Source organism: Hemicordylus capensis, chromosome 1 (genome assembly GCF_027244095.1).
Source record: "Hemicordylus capensis ecotype Gifberg chromosome 1, rHemCap1.1.pri, whole genome shotgun sequence".
In the NCBI taxonomy this organism is placed as follows: Eukaryota; Metazoa; Chordata; class Lepidosauria; order Squamata; family Cordylidae; genus Hemicordylus; species Hemicordylus capensis.
The window spans coordinates 120,162,899-120,182,519 of NC_069657.1; the positions used below are offsets into that span (position 1 = coordinate 120,162,899).

A 19,621-nucleotide genomic window follows, 5' to 3' on the forward strand; every position below is an offset into this window, starting at 1 on the left:
CCAGCCAAAGTTAAGCACTTTTGTCTCATTGATTTCAATGGCGGAAATGCAAGTACGTGATTAACTCTCCAGTAGCAATCAAGAGTTTTTGAAAGAGCTTTGGTTGGATTGTGCTCTAGAATAGGTAGTCCATACCTTTGAGTGATTTTCTAGAAATCTTTGAAGAAAGAGCAGTTTTAAAAAATGAATGATTCATTCCTTACCTGCATGAATCACACTGTGTGTGTTGAAAGCTGGTCTCTTTTTGTCTCTGAAGAGTTTCTGGTAACACGTTTTAGCATTCCTGTAGGCATAATTAAGGATTTTCCCACACACAGATTTTGAAGGCAAAGAGACATGCCTTCATCCTCTGCAATGTGACATTTCACCACATATTGCTCTCACCCACATTTGTCCCTGTACATTTGCCTCCCAGACAGGGCTGATCTGTAGTGCTTGGGTGCATAATACATTCTGCATAGAAAGAACCTCACTGCCAGCCCAGGAGAGGAAGGACCTGCTATTTCCAAGGTACCAGTTTTGTCTCTCTTCCTACGCTTCTGGTGTGATGCAAATGTTTCCAATCAAGTGCAACTGGACAGGAACAAATTGCTCTGTACTATATCTGTTTCAAATGAATGGGTCACAGGAAAACATATTTGTCTTTGGTAAATGAAGGTTTTGTTCTTGGTTTGAAGGCTTCATCTGTAGCCATTCAAATTGTGCACTGTTTAATTCGGTTTCTTGGGTCAATGGAATCTGTCATGTTACAGAAACCTACAGCATGTGTTTGCGAACTGCACATGATATCTATCCAATTGTGGATATTCATAATATCCAATTGTGTTTTCCCTGAAAGTCTACATTTTTGATCAAAGCCTAAATTGGAGAATTTTGGAGAAATCGTTTCTGTGGTAACTGTCAACTTTCTTTCAACTCCCTTTCACTCATAGGCAGCACCAGAGGGGAATAAAGGGGTAAGCACCCCCAAAGAAGTAGCTCACTCCAGCCCCATTGCTGAAATATAAACTAGACACTGAAATAAAGCTGCAGTTGTAAGCATGCTTACTTGAAAGTTCTCCATCAAAATCAATAGGACATTTCAGAGGAAATTTGTATAGAATGGGAGGATTAATATGAAATATACAATGCTTTCTCTTTCAGAAACGGAAGATGTGGGATAGTACCTTCTTCCATCCCAGAAATGCATTTTCTCCCTTCCATGTTCCCCCACAATGTGGATCTGTTACTAGTGCTGCCACTACTTTCAGAGACCCCCCAGCCGCCACCTCTGCTCCACTATCTCTTCTACTCCATCTCTTTCTTCCTTTTCAAATCCAGTGTGAAAGGAGGAGGAACAGTGACTATTTCTGCTGGCCGGGTGCATCAGATTGCTGCTGCATATTGCCAATACAATACAATGAATATTTATATACCACTCTTTCCCAAAAGCGGTCTAGATAGATAGATAGATAGAACCCTGTCCCCAAAAGGCTTACAATTAAAAATAAAATAAAAATAAACATAGGATAAACAGCCACTGGAGGGATGCTGTGCTGGGGATGGACAGGGCCAGTTACTCTCCCCCTGCTAAATAAAGAGAATCACCACTTTAAAAAGTTCCTCTTGCTCAGGGGCCATGCTAAGTTAGCAAGGTAAGGAGCAGATGCTCTAAACCAGCAGTTTCCTTTTTTTAAATAGTGGCAGTGCTGACATTAAATGGACAGGTGGGTACTCTCCAACATGCCACTGAGACAGGAAGCAGCAGGCAGATGGAGCATCAGTGCTGCTCTCCTACCCAGATAATTCATTGTCTGAGATTATAACCTCAGTTCTCCCAGTGAGGCTGGCTCTTCAGACCACTGGATTTATCTTGCTGGCATACAGAGGTGCATCTAGGTAATATTGGAACCTGGACCTAAAGGCCTTTAGAGCACCCCACCTCCCCTGCAAATTAAGCATCATCATGCTCCACCGGGCAATCACACCACCTGGGACAGACTAAAGAGGATATGGGGGACCCCCAGGGCTGTGGAGACCCTGGACTTTGGCCCTGAAGTCCAAGGGTAAGAGTGCCTCTGCTGGCATAGAACTTGCTTCCATGGATATTCATCAGAAGTAACTCTCATTAAGAGCCTACTACTAAATAAGTGTGCATAGGATTACAACCTGAGTTTCCATCACACCCCACCATCACACACACTTTCCCTGTGATATGTAGCCAAATCAGCATTGCTGGTCTCAGCTCTTTGATTTTAAAACTTGAATAATGCTTTGTTCTTTCATAGAGATGTTACAAGAATAAATACACGGGAGTCCTTTACAGATGACAGTGAGGTGAATGAATATATATATGGGCAGCGTATGTGTCAGGATTTCACCCTCTGGTCCTTTACTTGGCATCCTCATGTTCATCTGAACTTATGTGCAGAAAGTATGTAGGTACAAGCTGTATATATGTAAGCTTGGTCTATGCAATCTGTATCATTCAGAGATGCAAGGTATATAGAACCTGTGTTATATAGGAACATAGGAAGCTGCCTTATACTGAGTCAGACCATAAGTCCATCTAGCTCAGTATTGTCTACACAGATTGGCAGCAGCTTCTTCTAGGTTGCAGGCAGAAATCTCTCTCAGCCCTATCTTGGAGATGCCAGGGAGGGAATGTGGAACCTAGATGCTCTTCCCAGAGCAGCTCCATCCCTTAAGGGGAATATTTTACAGTGCTCACACGTGTAGTCTCCCATTCATATGCAACCAGGGTGGACCCTGCTTAGCTAAGAGGACAAGTCATGCTTGCTACCACAAGACCCGTTCGCCTCCCTCTGTGTTAACAGACAGCCTGATTCTGCCTTCTTTTGTCTATGCTATAAATCTATGACTTGCTATTGGAAGCACACCAGCATAAGCAGGCATTTGATGCCACAGAGGAGACTGGCCTCACAATGGATCAGATGGCAATGTTGTGCAAAGCTAGAGCAGTGGGGAAACCACCTGGAAGCAGGAGGCTCTTCGCTGTTGAGTCATGTATGCCTTTGAAGAAGGCTAAGCTTGTGATGGACCAGAGAAACATTAATGTGCTAAGAGACATGTGAGGCTGGAGTGACCTTCAACTTATTCAGACACCCTGGAACCTAAAACAAGGTAAGTGGATTATGGACAATACAGCTTCTTTGTTTTGATCTTCCTCTCTGAGTGGACAGAGCTGTGCCCACACTCTTTCCAAGGTCCAGTCCTCTGAATCTGTTTTTGAACAAAGGTTTTCCTGCCATTGGGACTTTAAACAAGACCAAATCATATAAAAGGTACTAACTCCCCCAGTAATGTGCTAGTCACTCTGTTTCTGGGAAGAAGATTCCTGAGTGGCAGCAAGGCCTGCTACCTTTGCAGGAGCCTAGAGGAATGAGCCACTAGCCAGTGGTGGCTGAAGGCTGCTGTATGCCTGAGGCAGGGTGCCAAAAGCCACCTCTGTATGTGCACGGGCAGAAGCTATTGAGGGATTCCAAATCTCTTGCGCCTCCACCATGGGCAGGAAATATTCCATTTGGCAGCCAGTTTATTCATTTATTTATATTTATGTAGACCACTTTGGGAACTTTTGTTGAATAGTGGTATATAAATTTTCATCATATTCATGCATATCACATATGAGACAGCAGACAAAGGAAAAGTAAGAAAACTTTCTCTCCCTTCCAGTTTGTTCTCTCTGTTCCTCTCCCCTCTCTCTCCCTACTCCTTTCTGTTTGCATTCCAGTACAAACCATCATTTCCTTACTCCCTTTCCTTCCTCCTATAGACTTAGAGAACTGCCTATATTTCTTGGACAATCCAGGTTGCCAATACTTCTGTTTGCATTGTGCTTCTGTTATATAAAGAAACGTTTGTTGTTGTTTCAAATAGTCTTGACTCTGAGTGTGTTGCTCCTCTGGGGTGCCCTAACACTGACACGTGCCTTTATCCAGACTGCAATCCCTTGTTATACAAACTTGGAAGACTGGTTTTTAGTACTGATTCCCAACCTCTAGTCAAAGCTTAGATTCACACGTGGATGGTGTACACCTGTCTGAGCAAGTATGGTAACACCTTCAAACAGAGCCTATGTGTATACAGCTCTTACACACAGAGGCTCTGTACAGAAGGTCAGATAAATGCTCAGAGGTTACAGGTAGGGCCAGCAGCCATAACCCTGCCCCAACATGTATTCATCAACCCTAAATTGATATGTGGACAGGGTTTAAATGTTAGTTAAATAAGGCAATGGTTAGGTGGTTAGTATCTCGAGAGATGGGTTCATGCTGAACCTTTGCAAGTGTCCAGCATTACAGTCTCCTCACCTCATTACTTTAAAATGTGGAAATAATATCAAGATAAAACAGCCAATTAAATGTGCTCCCCTCCCCACCGCGCCAAAGTAACAACCAAGGAAGTGAAACATGATTGGTTGGGCTTGTATGTACATTCCAAGTAGCTCCCTTTTCTTGATTATCTCTAGTGCTTACCTTGACTGAACAACATACTGTGCAGAATCAATATTCTTCTGCTCCCTGAGGTTCTTAATCCGTGCTTTCATAAAGCATCACACTTTAAATTCCCCAGAACATACAGAACACAACACAAATGCACATAAACACCTATTTATGTGGACTCAATTTTCTACTTCTGTCTGCAGTAGTCCAGTCCAATACGGGGAGTGATTTGAGATGTATTTTGGGATGTCTCTTTGAGATTCTCCTCTCCTAAAATTACCTTTGGAGCTATTGACTTCCTTTTATCTAATGGCAGAGTTCTAAAGAAGGCAAAAGGTATCCCAGAAGAGCATTTTCAGGACAATGCTCAGATTATTCCTGTTCTGCTGTCTAAGAACTGCATATCTGAAGTCAACTGTGTCTTTGGAGCTCAGTGAAATAACTCACTTTAGACAGTCTCCTTATATGCTTGCCTGCATAGAATGAGATCATGGAGAGCTAAATCAGAATAAAGACTGCCTTGTGCTTTTGTTCCTTTCCTGAAGAACTTACCATCTACTAGAAAGATGAGAGGAGACCATGGCCAACATCTTGACTAATGCTGCACTTGAGCAAGGATATTGCACTAGCACAAAGCTGCTGTGCTAAGTCTGGACCTTGCACCACAAGGTGTGTGGCTTGGGAAAGACCTCATATGTTTTGCAGAGAACATTTGCACTGGAGTTCAAGAGTGCAATTCCAGCACTCTCCATGATTTAGTGCAGCTACAAAATCTTTTTGCACTAGTCCAACTTTGTTGTGCAAGTGCAGCATTAGTCTGGATGTTGTTGTTTATGATAATGATAATAATTAATAATAAAAATAATAATTAATAGTAAAACTTTATGTGTTAGTCACCCATAACAAATTGTTCTCTGGGCGGCTTATAACACAACACTAAAACATTGAGTAAAAACACATAAAACACATGAAATCACAACACATTTTTAAAATAAAATTTAAAAAAACACCCCAACATACAAAACACAGTACAAAACAATTTAAAAACTTTTTAAAAGTCAATTCTAAAAAGCAAATTTTAAAGTCAAATTTAAAAGGCCTGAGTGAACAGAAAGCTCTTTACCTGACATCTAAAAGAACAAAGTGATGATGCCAGGCAAATCTCACTGGGGATGCTGTTCCATTAATGGGGTGCAACCACCAAAAAGGCCCTCTACCTACCAGCCACATGCCTCACCTCGTTTGGCAGGGCACTTGGACCTCAGCCTCCAAAGAAGATCAGGGTCTGAGTTGGGACATATGTGGCAAGATGTTCTCTCAGGTAACACAGTCCCAAGCCTTTTAGGGCTTTAAAGGTTAAGGCCAGCACTTTAAATTGGGCCCAGAAATGGACTGGGAGGCAGTGCAGCTGATGAAGCACTGGCATAATATGACCAAAACATCCAGTCCCAGTTAATAATTCTTGCTGGTACGAAGTATTTTGTACCAGCTACAGTTTCTGGATCATTGTCAATGATTTATCTATCTATCTATCTATCTATCTATCTATCTATCTATCTATCTATTTATTTTTACATTTATATACCGCCTTTCGTTAAAAGAAAACCCCAAGGCGGTTTACAAAAGTTAAAACATACAATAAAAAGGCAATAAAAACATCAAGCAAAATATAAAAACATATAAAAACAGGCATAAAAACAATACAACAGATAAAAACACACAGAAGCAGCAGTAAAAATGATTATGTAAAAGCCTGGGTAAAAAGCCAAGTCTTTACAAGCTTTCTAAAAGCTGTGATGGAGTCCAAGGAACGAATGGCCATTGGGAGAGCATTCCAGAGTCTAGGAGCAGCAACAGAGAAGGCCCTGTCCCGAGTGCACTACAGCCGGGCCTCTCTCATTGTCGGCACCCGGAGCAAGGCCCCCTCAGATGTCTTCATCAAGCGGGCAGCAACCCTTGGGAGCAGGTGGTCCCTCAAATACCCCGGGCCCAAACCGTTAAGGGCTTTAAAGGTCAAAACCAACACCTTGAATTGGACCCAGAAACGAACCGGAAGCCAGTGCAACTCTTTCAAAATGGGGGTGATGTGTTCCCAATGGGCAGCTCCAGATAAAACCCTTGCTGCCGCGTTTTGCACTAGCTGCAGTTTCCAGATATTCTTCAAGGGCAGCCCCACGTAGAGCGTGTTACAGTAATCCAGCCGCGACGTGACTAAGGCATGGGTAACCGTGGCCAGATCTGCCTTCTCGAGAAAGGGATGCAGCTGGCACACCAGCCGAAGCCGTGCAAAGGCACCCCTGGCCACCACCTCCACCTGAGCTTCCAAAAGCAGAGCCGGGTCCAGTAGTACCCCAAGCTGCGTACTTGCTCCTTCAAGGGGAGTGCAACCCCATCCAGAACCGGTAAAATCTCCTCATCCTGATTGGCTCTCCTACTGACCAACAGTACCTCCGTCTTATCCGGATTCAATTTCAGTTTGTTAGCCCACATCCAACCCATCACGGCCTCCAGCCCCCGATTCAGGACATCCACCACCTCCCTAGGATCAGATGACAAGGAGAGATAGAGCTGAGTGTCATCCGCATATTGCTGACAACTCAGTCCAAATCCCCTGATGACCTCTCCCAGCGGCTTCATGTAGATGTTAAACAGCATGGGGGACAAGACCGATCCCTGTGGGACCCCACAGGCCAACGGCCATGGGGCCGAGCAGTAGTCCCCCAGCACCACCTTCTGGACCCTCCCCCCAAGTAAGGACCGGAACCACTGCAACACAGTGCCTCTGATTCCCATACTCAAGAGGTGGCCCAGAAGGATACCATGGTCGATGGTATCGAACGCCACCGAGAGGTCCAGCAGAACCAACAGGGATGAACTCCCCCTGTCTAGTTCCCAGCGTAGGTCATCCACTAGAGCGACCAAGGCAGTCTCAGTCCCATACCCGGGGCGGAAGCCAGATTGAAAAGGGTCCAGATAATCCGTATCATCCAAGACCCTCTGCAGCTGGGACGCCACCACATGCTCCATCACCTTGCCCAAAAAGGGAAGGTTAGACACAGGTCTATAGATATCCAGGTTGGAGGGATCAAGGGAGGGCTTTTTCAATAGTGGTCTTACCACCGCCTCCTTGAGGCACGATGGCATCCTGCCCTCCCTTAATGAAGCATTAACTATCACCTCCTCCCTGGCAGCTTTTATTAGCCATGAAGGGCAAGGGTCAAGAGTGCTCAAAGTCACCTGCACGCTGCCCAGGATCTTGTCCACATCCTCAGGCCACACCAACTGAAAAGAATCCAACACAATGGGATCAGATGGTACCAGAGGCACGTCTGCCAGAACTGCCAAAACTCTGGAGTCCAGGTCAGCACGGACGCAAGCGACTTCATCTGCAATGCGACAGGCAAACTGATCACAAAGAGCTGTAGATGACTCCACCCCCATTGTCTGGGGGGATGTGTGGAGTAAGGTTTTTACCACACGAAACAGCTCTGTTTGTCTGCACTGAGCAGATGCAATGGAGGCAGAGAAAAAGCATTTCTTCGCCGCCCCCACTGCCACGGAGTAGTCCCTAAAATGGGCTCTAGCCCGTGTTTGGTCGGATTCGTGACGAATCTTCCTCCAGCGTCGCTCCAGCTGTTGCCCGAGTTGCTTCATCGCCCTAAGCTCCGAGGAAAACCTAGGAGCAGAACGGGCTCCACCAAGCCGGAGAGGGCGTTTAGGAGCAACCGTGTCAACAGCCCGGGCCATCTCTCCATTCCAGAGATCAACCAAGGCCTCGACAGGGTCACCATCTCTGGACACTGCAAACTCCCCGAGGGCCGCCTGGAATCCAAGCAGATCCATAAGCCTCTGGGGGCGGACCATCTTAATCGGCCCACCACCCCTGCAGAGGGCAGATGGAGCAGTCAAACTAAACCCCACCAGATGATGATCTGTCCATGACAAGGGACTGGTCTCAAATTCCCCCACCTCCAGATCATTTATTTCCTGGTCAGCAAAAACCAGATCCAGAGTGTGTCCCGCCACGTGGGTAGGGCCTGATACCAATTGAGACAGGCCCATGGTTGCCATGGAGGCCATGAAATCCTGAGCCGCACCCACTAGGGGGGCCTCAGCGTGGACATTGAAATCCCCCAAAACAATAAGCCTGGGGGAACCCAAGGCCACCTCCAAGATCACCCCCGCCAGCTCAGGTAGGGAGACTGAAGTGCAGCGGGGTGGTTGGTACACCAGCAGAATCCCCAGCCTATCTCGGAGGCCCACCCTCAAGGACAAACACTCGAAATTCTGAGATTGCCTGACCGGGCATCTGGAAACGGGGAGGGTCTCTCGAAAGATGACTGCAACGCCTCCTCCCCGACCCTCGAGGTGGGGCTGTTGCACGATCTGGAAACCTGGAGGGCAGAGCTGAGAGAGACCAACCCCGCCCAGCGCATCCAACCAGGTCTCCGTCACACATACCAGGTCAGCACGCTCATCCACAATCAAATCGTGGATGAGGGAGGTTTTTGTATTAACTGACCTGGCATTCAGCAGCAGCACCCTAATCCTCAAGGGAGTGTCCTCAGAGCTCCCTGGGGTCAGAGGGTTGGGAGAAGGGCCGGAAAAAGGAACAGGCCTCAATTGCCTGGACATGTGGGTAGCCCCACATATAATGCATTGCAGTAATCTAAGCAAGAGGTTACCAGAGCATGAGTAACTGTGGCCAAGCTATCTCTATCCAGCTAAGGTCACAGTTGGCATATCAGCTGAAGCTGATGAAAAGTGCTCTGAGCCACAGAAGCCACTTGCGCTTCTAGCAACAGTGTTGGATCGATGAGCACCCCCAGACTGCAAAGCTGATCCTTCAGAGGGAGTGCAACCCCATCTAGAACAGGCTGAACATCATTCATCTGGACAGAGGAACCACCAACCAACAGTACTTCTGTCTTGTCTGGACTGAATCTCAACTTGTTCACCCTCATGCAGTCCATTACTGCATCCAAGCCCTGATTCAGGTCAGTCACCACCTTACCTGCATCTGATGAAAAAGAGAGATACAACTGAGTGTCATCTGCATACTGAAGATATCTCAGCCAAATCACTGGATGTCCTCTTCCAGTGGTTTCATGTAGATGTTAAATAGCATAGGGGAAAGAATGGAATCCTGTGGAACCCCAGAGCATAGCTGCCAAAGGGTTAAGCAGCACCACCTTTTGGAAATGGGCCTTGAGGTAGGAGTGGAACCACCTCCAAGCAGTGCCTTCCACACCGAACTTGGCCAGCCTATCCAAAACGATACCATGGTCAATGGTATTGAATGCACATGAGAGAGGTCCAAGAGAATTAACAGGGTTTGATTCCCCCCCCACCCTCCGCTCTCTGGACAGGTCTGCCCACAGGGTGACCAAAGCAATTTCTGTTCCAAAGCCTGAAGGCTGATTGAAAAGGATCTAGATAATTCATTTCCTCTTGTGTCTTGAGCTGGTCAGCCATTACACGCTCAAGCACCATGCCTAGGAAGGGAATATTGGCCACAAGCCTATAGTTGTTTACATCCTCTAGGTCCAGACTATATTTCTTTAGGAGTGGTCGAATAATAGCTTCCTTCAATCCCTCTTTCAATTAAGCATTTAGAACCTACTGGACTCAGATAAAAATTCACTCCCTACTAGATTTAATAAGTCATGAAGGGCAAGGGTCAAGCATGCATGTAGTAGGCCAAAAGCAAATGAACCCCTTGTCCACATCCTCGGGTACCAATAACTGAAACTCTTCCAGACAAACTGGACCAGGTGGTACTCTGGACACCTCTCCCAATGACACTTCGTCATCTCTAGAGTCCAAATGATGGCTAATGCAAGTTCAAAATGCTGTTCAAATGTGTCACAGTGTACTGCCGAGGGTTCTAACACATCTTGCCTGAGGGCATATTTCAAGAGGCCCCTCACCTCCCAGAAAAGTCCTGCTAGATGACATTGAGAGGATGTAATAGTGGACCAAAAAACAAACAAACACATTTCTTCTGTTCCATCACTGTCAGAGAACATACTCAATGAATTCTAAACTGTGTTCACTCAGACTCACCCCACGTTTTCCTCCATTTATGGTCCATGGATGTTGACCAGCATCATTTGGGGTATATAGCATTATGCATAGGTTATTGGTAGGTCCATAAGTCCATGTACTTGGAGACAAACTGAACATTACATTTCAGCTTCATGAAACAAGGGCCCAAGGGCGCCTTCTTCCTTACAAAGCACCCTCAAAGCGGGGTGATATGCACTGGGGAAAGGATGGAAAGAAAAAGAGTGATTAACCCTTCACTTGCTAGTTATTTTCCCAGTGAACCACCACCCAACACCTGCTTTTATCCGTTGTCCAGCCTGCTAATGAAGCTGGGTAAGGCAGCCACCTCAGGTGGCAGATAGCCATCCGGCCACTCCCAGCTGCCCCACCACTTGCCCCAAACCTCATCTTGAGGCAACACATGTGATGTGCAATGATTCCCCCTTTCTTTCCCACTATATCCATGGTGTTCAGATTGTGCCAGTTCCCCCTCTCCCATTCCTTCTCCCCTCATCAGCTGCATGCTGATCCCTCCCCCCCACCTACCACCAGTTCCTTTTTTGCATGCAATTTTCTGACTCCTGCCCAATATCTCTTGTACCCGTGCAGTGTGCAGCACGCACAGTGCACAGATCAGGCACAGATCAGTGCCATCATCAACATGTGTTTTGATTGTTAGCAAATGAGAGGGAGAAAGGTCCATTTCGGACCATTTAAGCTGTGCAGAGCAACCCCTCCAGGAGTCCAGAGTATGTCCAAGGTGCCTGGATTCCAGCATGCACACTGATAGAATACAATCAATGCCACATTCCTATGGCATGCCATCCTTAATGTTGATTGCCAGTCAAGAACCTTACTGGATATTTGTACCCTATTATTTGATGCAACATAAATATGTGTAAACCAAACTATTATTAGTACAGGTGAAACTCGGAAAATTAGAATATCGTGCAAAAGTCCATTAATTTCAGTAATGCAAATTAAAAGGTGAAACTGATATATGAGACAGACGCATTACATGCAAAGCGAGATAAGTCGAGCCTTAATTTGTTATAATTGTGATGATCATGGCGTAAAGCTCATGAAAACCCCAAATCCACAATCCCAGAAAATTAGAATATTACATGGAACCAAGAAGACAAGGATTGTAGAATAGAACAATATCGGACCTCTGAAAAGTATAAGCATGCATATGTATTCAGTACTTGGTTTGGGCCCCTTTTGCAGCAATTACTGCCTCAATGCGGCGTGGCATGGATGCTATCAGCCTGTGGCACTGATGAGGTATTATGGAAGACCAGGATGCTTCATTAGCGGCCTTCAGCTCTTCTGCATTGTTTGGTCTCATGTCTCTCATCCTTCTCTTGGCAATGCCCCATAGATTCTCTATGGGGTCAGGTCAGGTGAGTTTGCTGGCCAATCAAGCACAGTACACTGTATACTTTTCGGAGGTCCGATATTGTTCTATTCTACAATCCTTGTCTTCTTGGTTCCATGTAATATTCTAATTTTCTGGGATTGTGGATTTGGGGTTTTCATGAGCTGTACGCCATGATCATCACAATTATAACAAATTAAGGCTTGACTTATCTCGCTTTGCATGTAATGCGTCTGTCTCATATATCAGTTTCACCTTTTAATTTGCATTACTGAAATTAATGGACTTTTTCATGATATTCTAATTTTCCGAGTTTCACCTGTAGTTAGGACTTGCTGGCTGACATCCAGACCAGTGCTGGACTGGAGCTACAGGGAAGGGGCAATTTTTGCTGATCACCCCTCCTTTCTGATACCTACTGTGCTTCCTGAAAATATGTTGCAAACCCTCAGGGATATATTTTTGGGAGGCACAGTGGGCTGCAGAAGGAAAGGGAGATTGGCAAAAATTGCCTTTCCCCTGTAGTGCTGGCACCGTATTTGTTTGGATGAAAGCTACTGATTAGTAATTACTGATTTGCTCTTGAACTCATTAGAAACTCACTAGAAACTCACGATCAGTGAGACCCGGCTTGGGGTGGTGAGTGGGGAACATAGGAAGTTGCCATATACCGAGTCAGACCCTTGGTCCATCTAGCTCAGTATTGTCTTCACAGACTGGCAGCCATTTCTCTAAGGTTGCAGGCAGGGAGAGCAGGCTAAGTCCACTCTCCCCACACACGAGTGGGGAGGGAGTCCTGCGTGGCCGGATCGGCCACCCACACAATTGCCGGCTCCGTGACGGAGCCGGCAGGGGCTGGGGGGAGCAGGGGCCGATTGGCCCCTGCAAGCTTCAGCATGCCCTGCGCGAGCACAGAGGGCATGCTGGCGAGACCCCCAGAGCCGGGAGGCAGCTTTTCACCTCCCCTCCAGGGGGTCTCCTCGTGAGTAGCCGTGGCTGCTCAAGATCAGAAAGCCTGGGTTTGCAGAGCACTTGCTCTGGGTTTGCAGAGCACTCCTTTAGGGAGGGCTACTTGAGCAGGTTACCTGCTCGTAAACCACCGGGCTCACCTGCGAGCCTGGTGGTTTACACGATCAACAAAAATCGGGCTAGGCGCTCCTAGCCCGATTTTTGTTGATTGTGAGAATAGCCCCACTAAGTTCTGAGGGCAATGTTGCACGCAGGTAGAGGCCACATTATGTTTTTCCGATCTGATCCTATGCATTACAGCAGTAAGTGTGCCACCGAGGCGATGTCGACTCCTGGTGACCACAGAGTCCTGTGGTTGTCTTTGGTAGAATACAGGAGGGGTTTACCATTGCCACCTCCCACACAGTATGAGATGTTGCTTTTCAGCATCTTCCTATATCACTGCTGCCCGATATAGGTGTCTTCCATAGTCTGGGAAACATACCAATGGGGATTCGAACTTGCAACCTCTGGCTTGCTAGTCAAGTCATTTCCCTGCTCTGCCATTAGGTGGCATTAGTGGGCCATAATAGTCAGTTTCCTAGTCTAACCTACTTCACTGGATTGTTGTGTGGATAAATTGGGAATAACTCTATGTACTACTGCCCTGTGCTCCTTGTAGGAAGAATGTGATACAGATGTGATAGCTTAGCAGCTAGTGATGCATGTTCACCCCTCCAAGTTTTGGTGAACTTCTCTAGATAAGTTCACTTCAGCAAACCAGTAATGAAGGATAATGTTAGGCAAGACCTGTTTATTTCAAGAATGGTATCTTCTTGTATAATTGGACAGAGACTTGTCCTCAGGTAAATGTGGTGGTACAAGAGCTATTGAGGGAAGGCGTTGGCCCATTTGCCACAGAACACATTGAATGACACATCTGGCATTGATTCTGGCAATGCAGTGACATTGCATCATTTGTCAAGAAACATGCTTGCTTTGAATTGCCTGCCATTTGTTGGCTCATTTCAAAGGCTCAATGCTAGTCTTAACCTAGAGGAGTATTTGAATAATTAGATGCCTGCCAGTGAAGAAGCCTTAATGGAAACACCCTGAGCACCGATCATCATGGTTGATTTCCAATCAGAATTAGGAAAGTGGTCATTAAAGGGAGGGGGGAGGTTTGCCCCTTTTTCATTTCTTGAAGAGCAATCCCTCGCCTCATCATAAGGAAAATCCTCCCTCAGGCAGAACAGCTGACAGCAACTCCTTAATCTGCTGATTCTGATCCCAGCAGCATCCTGGGTGAAGGAAAAAAAGAGCAAATGAAAAAGAACAAGCGTATCTGAGCATTAACAAACTGAGTTTTAGCACTTGCCTGGATTTAAAATAATTGTCTTTCAAAAGATTTAAGCACGAGCAGGTGTTTATGTAAATTATGAGACTTTGATTTGCCTAATAGTGCCATTTTTTCCCTTTCTCCCATTATTCGCATTGCTATTTAGCTCATGGCTTCCAGCTGTGATCCAGATTTACAATCAATCCATTGTTTTTAGTCAAGTTCATCTAAAGGTAACATTTTATCTAATATACTTCAATAATGACATGCGCATTTTTCTCTTCACCCAGACTCTCAGCAAGCTGCTGTGAAAGAGTTCAGCATTAAGACACAGAAATAATGGGCTGGGAAGAATAACAATAAAGATGACCTAATCAGGACAATATGTTCAGGGTAGAATGAGAAGGCTAAAACTGGGGGGAAGAAAAGGCAAAGCAATGTTGAAGTCAACCAAATTGCTGTGAAGTATATTGGTCCCAAAATGAAAGATTTCAGGACATATATTCTAAAAAATAAACAAAATGCTGGCCCTTAATATGTTCCTAAAATGACCAGATTTTTTCCTCCCAAGTTTTAGAAATAAACAGTAAAATTCTATTGTTTATGCAGATCTGAAATACTTTTACTTCATGTTCATAGATGGGTTCCCTCCACTGAAACTTGTGCAGCCTGCACCAGAGAATCAATGTAACTGAACTTTGAGAAAATATGTCTATGGCTGGGGTATTAATTTTTATATATTTCATTTTTTTAAATTGGAAACCATCCTCAAAAGTAAGTGGGGTCTGAGCCAGAGGCAACTTTGTTTTGTTTTTTTGTGCTCTTCCTGAGGTTGGAGTGCTAAAAATGCTGCTCTGTCTAGCCGAAGATATTAACTGGAGAGAAGGTGAAAGATGGACACATCTATCTATTTTTGTTTGTTTGTGCACTCAAGTACATTTTCAGCATCTACTGAGCAACAATAATTACTGTATTAGTCAGCATGTCAGTAAAATCCAATGTATTAATCCTCAGGTTTCTGAGGATATTCAAAAATTTTGTTTCCTCAGCATTCAGTCACTTTTGTTCAAAGAGATAGGGAATAGAAGAAATGATGTGACCTTTCTGAATGTTTTCTTATCAAAAAGCATAAGTATTGTATGTCCCACTAAGCTGCTTGAATAGAACCTTGTCAAGTTACTACATTACTCGACATGTTGCTGATAATAAATGCTTAGGAGCATTAGATATTGAAGACTTGGAGGAAATAAATAAGATTTACTGCAGAACTGTTCAATGTATAACCCAAGGCCACATTTTCTTTTGTTCCATATGGATTGTCTGCTGTCTTTGGTCTACTGGATAAAAACAATGAAGCTCCACTTTTAAGTTCTTGAAAAGCAAAGTGTTGCCTTCCATGGATAACTGAAGAAAATGGATGGTTATATATCACCTTTATAGACAACTTAATCACAAAAGTAATAGCAACATCCTGTTCTGAAGAAAGAACTTGCTATCTCTTTCCATACGTGTTAGTGTTCCTCTAGCTGTAATTTAAACCATTTCCTGGAAAGTCTGCTTTATGGCTTTCTGTTGACGTATGGCCTGATCCTAGGCAAATTTACTTAAAAGCAAGGCACAGTGAGTACGATGAGACTAACTGCCATATAAGTGTGCAAATGATTGCAGCTTTAATTGTTTTGCTAGTTGGGAGCAGGACATGAATCTTTTGTTCTTCACCAGATATTTGCGTTGATATGAGCATGCAAATTTAAATTTAAATCCAGATTATTATACTGATTTTTAGGTCCAGAATTGGGAATTTTTGTTACTTTTCTCTATTTTCAACTAAAACGCAGTCATGGCACTTGTATTAACAACATCAGATAAGCCCTGCTGTAGCAGATCAAAAGTTCATCTAGTCTAGCATGTTGTTTGCTAAGGTGGCCAACTTACTATCCAACCTGGCCAAAGATTAGGGATGTACTCAGAATGCGATTCAGTGTACAAAGCACAGCACAATCCCTTTAAAACTGAGGGCTTCCACAGCCCCTCTAACCCAGAGGAGAGCAGGTCCATCCCTGCTCCTCCTCCACTCACTGCCATTGCCATACTTGTGGCACTCCCCCCCACCCCAGCTATCAGCGTGTGCTGGTGGCACTCTCCCCCAGCTGCCCCCACACAGCGCAGGCATGCACATAGCCTCCATGCATGCACATGGACATCGAATTGTGTTTCAAACACATCCATACTAAAGATATGCTGTAATTCTTGGTTTTATACTTTTTAGGAGAAACAGCCATAGTTTATTTCTGCTGGTGTTTCCCCCCACAAGCATGAGGTAAGTTTTAGTGAGTAGTACCACTAGTGAGTAGTACCACTATGAGGTAAGTTTTAGTACCAGCCATTTGCTTCAGTCAGGGATTGAAACTGAAATTGATCATGAGAGTTGCCTACCTTTATGCTGGCTCTGGCTACATTCGCACATAACACAAAACCAGAGGTCCCTTCACCTTTGGTTTCATAAATAGTGATGTCTCCACGCACATCGCGGAGACGTGACACGCGCGCGTGATGTGCACATGCACAAAAGGCTTCCTGAAGCCTTTTGCTGCCAGAAGGGGAAGGGGCGGCAGGGAGGTATCCTGCCTCCCAAAATGCTTGCTAAACAGACGCGCGCCGGCAGGGGACAAGCGGAGGGAGGGGTAGGTACACCCTCCCCCTGCTCTTAAAGGGACCCCCACCCCAGTGCCGGACCACAGCTCCACAGTTCCGTACACATCCATGTTCATAAATTGTATGTCTGAATGTGGGCAACTGGAGAGTATACAAAAATCGGACCCATGGTTTCCCTCCCTGGGCTCCAATTTATACCTTCAGTTATATCTACATTTCACTGCCTTCAACTCCAGTTTGGCTGTGCCAGTGTTGCATCCAAATGCTGGCACCACAGTTTCCTCCTCCTACAACTCGAGTTGAGGGAGGAAGCTCCTCCCTCGCTATGGCGGCCAGGGCTGTCCTTCATTAAAGTAGGAAGCCCTGGCAGCTAGTCCCTCCTCCTCTCTGCAGTCAGCAAGACTGAAGAGAGGGAGTTCTCTGTTTCACCCGAATGCGGGTGGGGGAGTGGAGGGGAGGGCGTGGAACTGCGGGTCCATTGGTCCTGTGGGTCCGTGTTATGTATGAAGGTGGCCACTGTTTTCAACTAAAAGATGGCTGTATCAGGAAATATGAAACCACAAAACAGTTTATAAAGAAACTATGAAGAATGTCATGTTCCAGACAGCTGGATACTAACTGATGCATTGTCCGTGTTTTAAAAAAAGTTAATCCCAGTAGTTTATTAGGGAAATCACACACCAATGAGTCTAACATCAGTGCTTGCCCAGTTTGTAACAACTTCAGTATAGGCCCAGTGATTAAGCACTTTTATGTCCTGAAGATTTCAACAGAAGAGAGCGGAGCAGGCTCTCAACTCTTCCATTGAACTCAGTGAGACTTAAAACTGCTTAGCTGTGCCTGGACCGTGCCTATAATGGTTACAGGCACTATTTAATATATTAGGAAATAAAAAGTATGAGTTTTGAGTAGGAAATCAATGCAATACACATCCAATAGTGCCTAAAAGAAAATATCAGCAAGCAAGTGCACGAAAATCAGTTTATATCATTTGTGTGAACTTTGTACAGGCCTTTGACAATGTGCTTCACCAAAGATTTTTTTAAAAGCTAAGAAATTGCCATATAAAAGGAAATATTATTCCGTGCGTTGGCAATTAGTGAACATATATGAGGCAAAGAGTAGTCATTCTAATTGTACAGGAATAGATTCTCATAGTACATACATTTCCATAGGACAGAAATAGTAATAGATCCTCAAATACCTGTCTATGTGTTGATATTTAAATACTGATATTTAAATCAGTAACGGCTTGAAACAAGGAGTGTGCAGTGAAATGGCAAAAATTTGTAGCTGATAAAATTAAAGATTTCTAAAGCAGACTGAGACTCCAGATTTTGCTACGGAAGAATCTCAGAGCACTAAAGAAAGTGAACAACAAAATGGCAGGTGGAATTCAGAATGGAGAAGTGCTCCAATAATACACATGAGTAAAAATAGCTCTTTTTTTTTTTAAAAAAAGAGCAGTACAAGGGATGTGTGGTACAGGAGCAGAACATTGGCAAGAGCTGTTGTGCCATACTGATGGAGGCCCTATGCTTTTGGTGGCTGCATCAGGACATCCTGCCCTGACGAACGGCTTCTTATTTTGATGCTTAGACTGCTTGGATTTCAGCCTGCCCTGTCCCTAACACAAAGGCAACTAGCAACATTCCATGAATCTTCACAACAACCTTATGAGGCAGGTCACTGTTTCCTCTCACGTTATAGAGAAGGATTAAGGCAGGAAGTTGTCCAGTGTCATTGTTGGGTCTCTGGCTAACCACAGACAGCCTCCCAGTTCCAGGTCCAAACATTTTGCATAGGCACCGTACTGCCTCACTATAAAGACACCATTATGTCAAAGAGCATTAAATATATTTTATGTCAGGTGTGACTTATTGTACTGGGAAGATTTAAAGTTCCTCTCTCTGATTCTGAAGTGCATCTTCAGTTATACAGTTCTTGATTAACCTCATATGCATGTATATGGCTAGAGTGGTTTTTTTTGTTCATTTGACTGCAGTAGCTTAACAGTTTAATACCCATTGAATTTGATCTCAATGTACTTTGGCCCAGAAAAGCCATATTATAATTCTTCAATTAAACTCAAATGTCTACCTCTGTGTCTTGATCTCAATAGTTATACAGCTCAGATGCACATTATAGCCTTTTCAAAAAAAATGCTAATATCCATTTCTGTAATTCAGATTGTAATTTTTACTTGGCTGTAGCTAACATTCAGGTATTCATGAAGAAGTTGTTGCAATGTACTGCACATGTTTCAAAAGCAAAATGTGCATTTTATACAGAATAGGTTGAAATTAGCAGCTGCCTTTCTGTGAGCTCTTCCTAATCCTGTTTGAAAAACAAAATCAGAAGAGCATTGTTTCACCTCAACGAAGCCTAGGGGATGGACCTCCCTATAAGCTATGCAAGGCTCAAGTCAATGAGGACTTCACAGGTCAAGCTGATCAGCATATTGCTTTGCCGAGTGGCTATGATACCCCTCACAGCCATTGGCAGTGACTTCTGTGATGTCATGCCATTTTTATAAATAGGAAAAATCTCAGCTAGAAGCCTTGTTCGGGAATGGAGTCTGAACACATGGAGTTGGGAAGAGCAGGAGTCTGACAGCTAGTCATGCCCTCAGTGCCAATGTGTCAGCTGGCCATACCCCCAGATGTCCCCATGCTCAGTCTTTGTCTGCAGAGCTAAATGCAAATACAAGGAAAGTTATCTAACAGGGCATAGGTAGCACTGGAAGGGTACAAGAGGGACAAGTGCCAGTCCCAGACAAGTAACTCATCTGAATTTCTGGACCCCTCT

The 19,621-nt window shown here is 44.7% G+C and overlaps 1 long non-coding RNA gene across 1 annotated transcript; it reads left to right on the top strand.

Annotated features, from left to right (window-relative positions):
- Positions 1-433: 433 nt before the first annotated feature.
- LOC128340992 (uncharacterized) lies at positions 434-18,866 on the top strand. The gene is made up of 4 exons (XR_008314133.1): positions 434-510; positions 14,325-14,391; positions 16,428-16,478; positions 18,276-18,866. It is a non-coding gene; the product is annotated as an uncharacterized LOC128340992 (long non-coding RNA).
- The last annotated feature ends 755 nt before the right edge of the window (positions 18,867-19,621 follow it).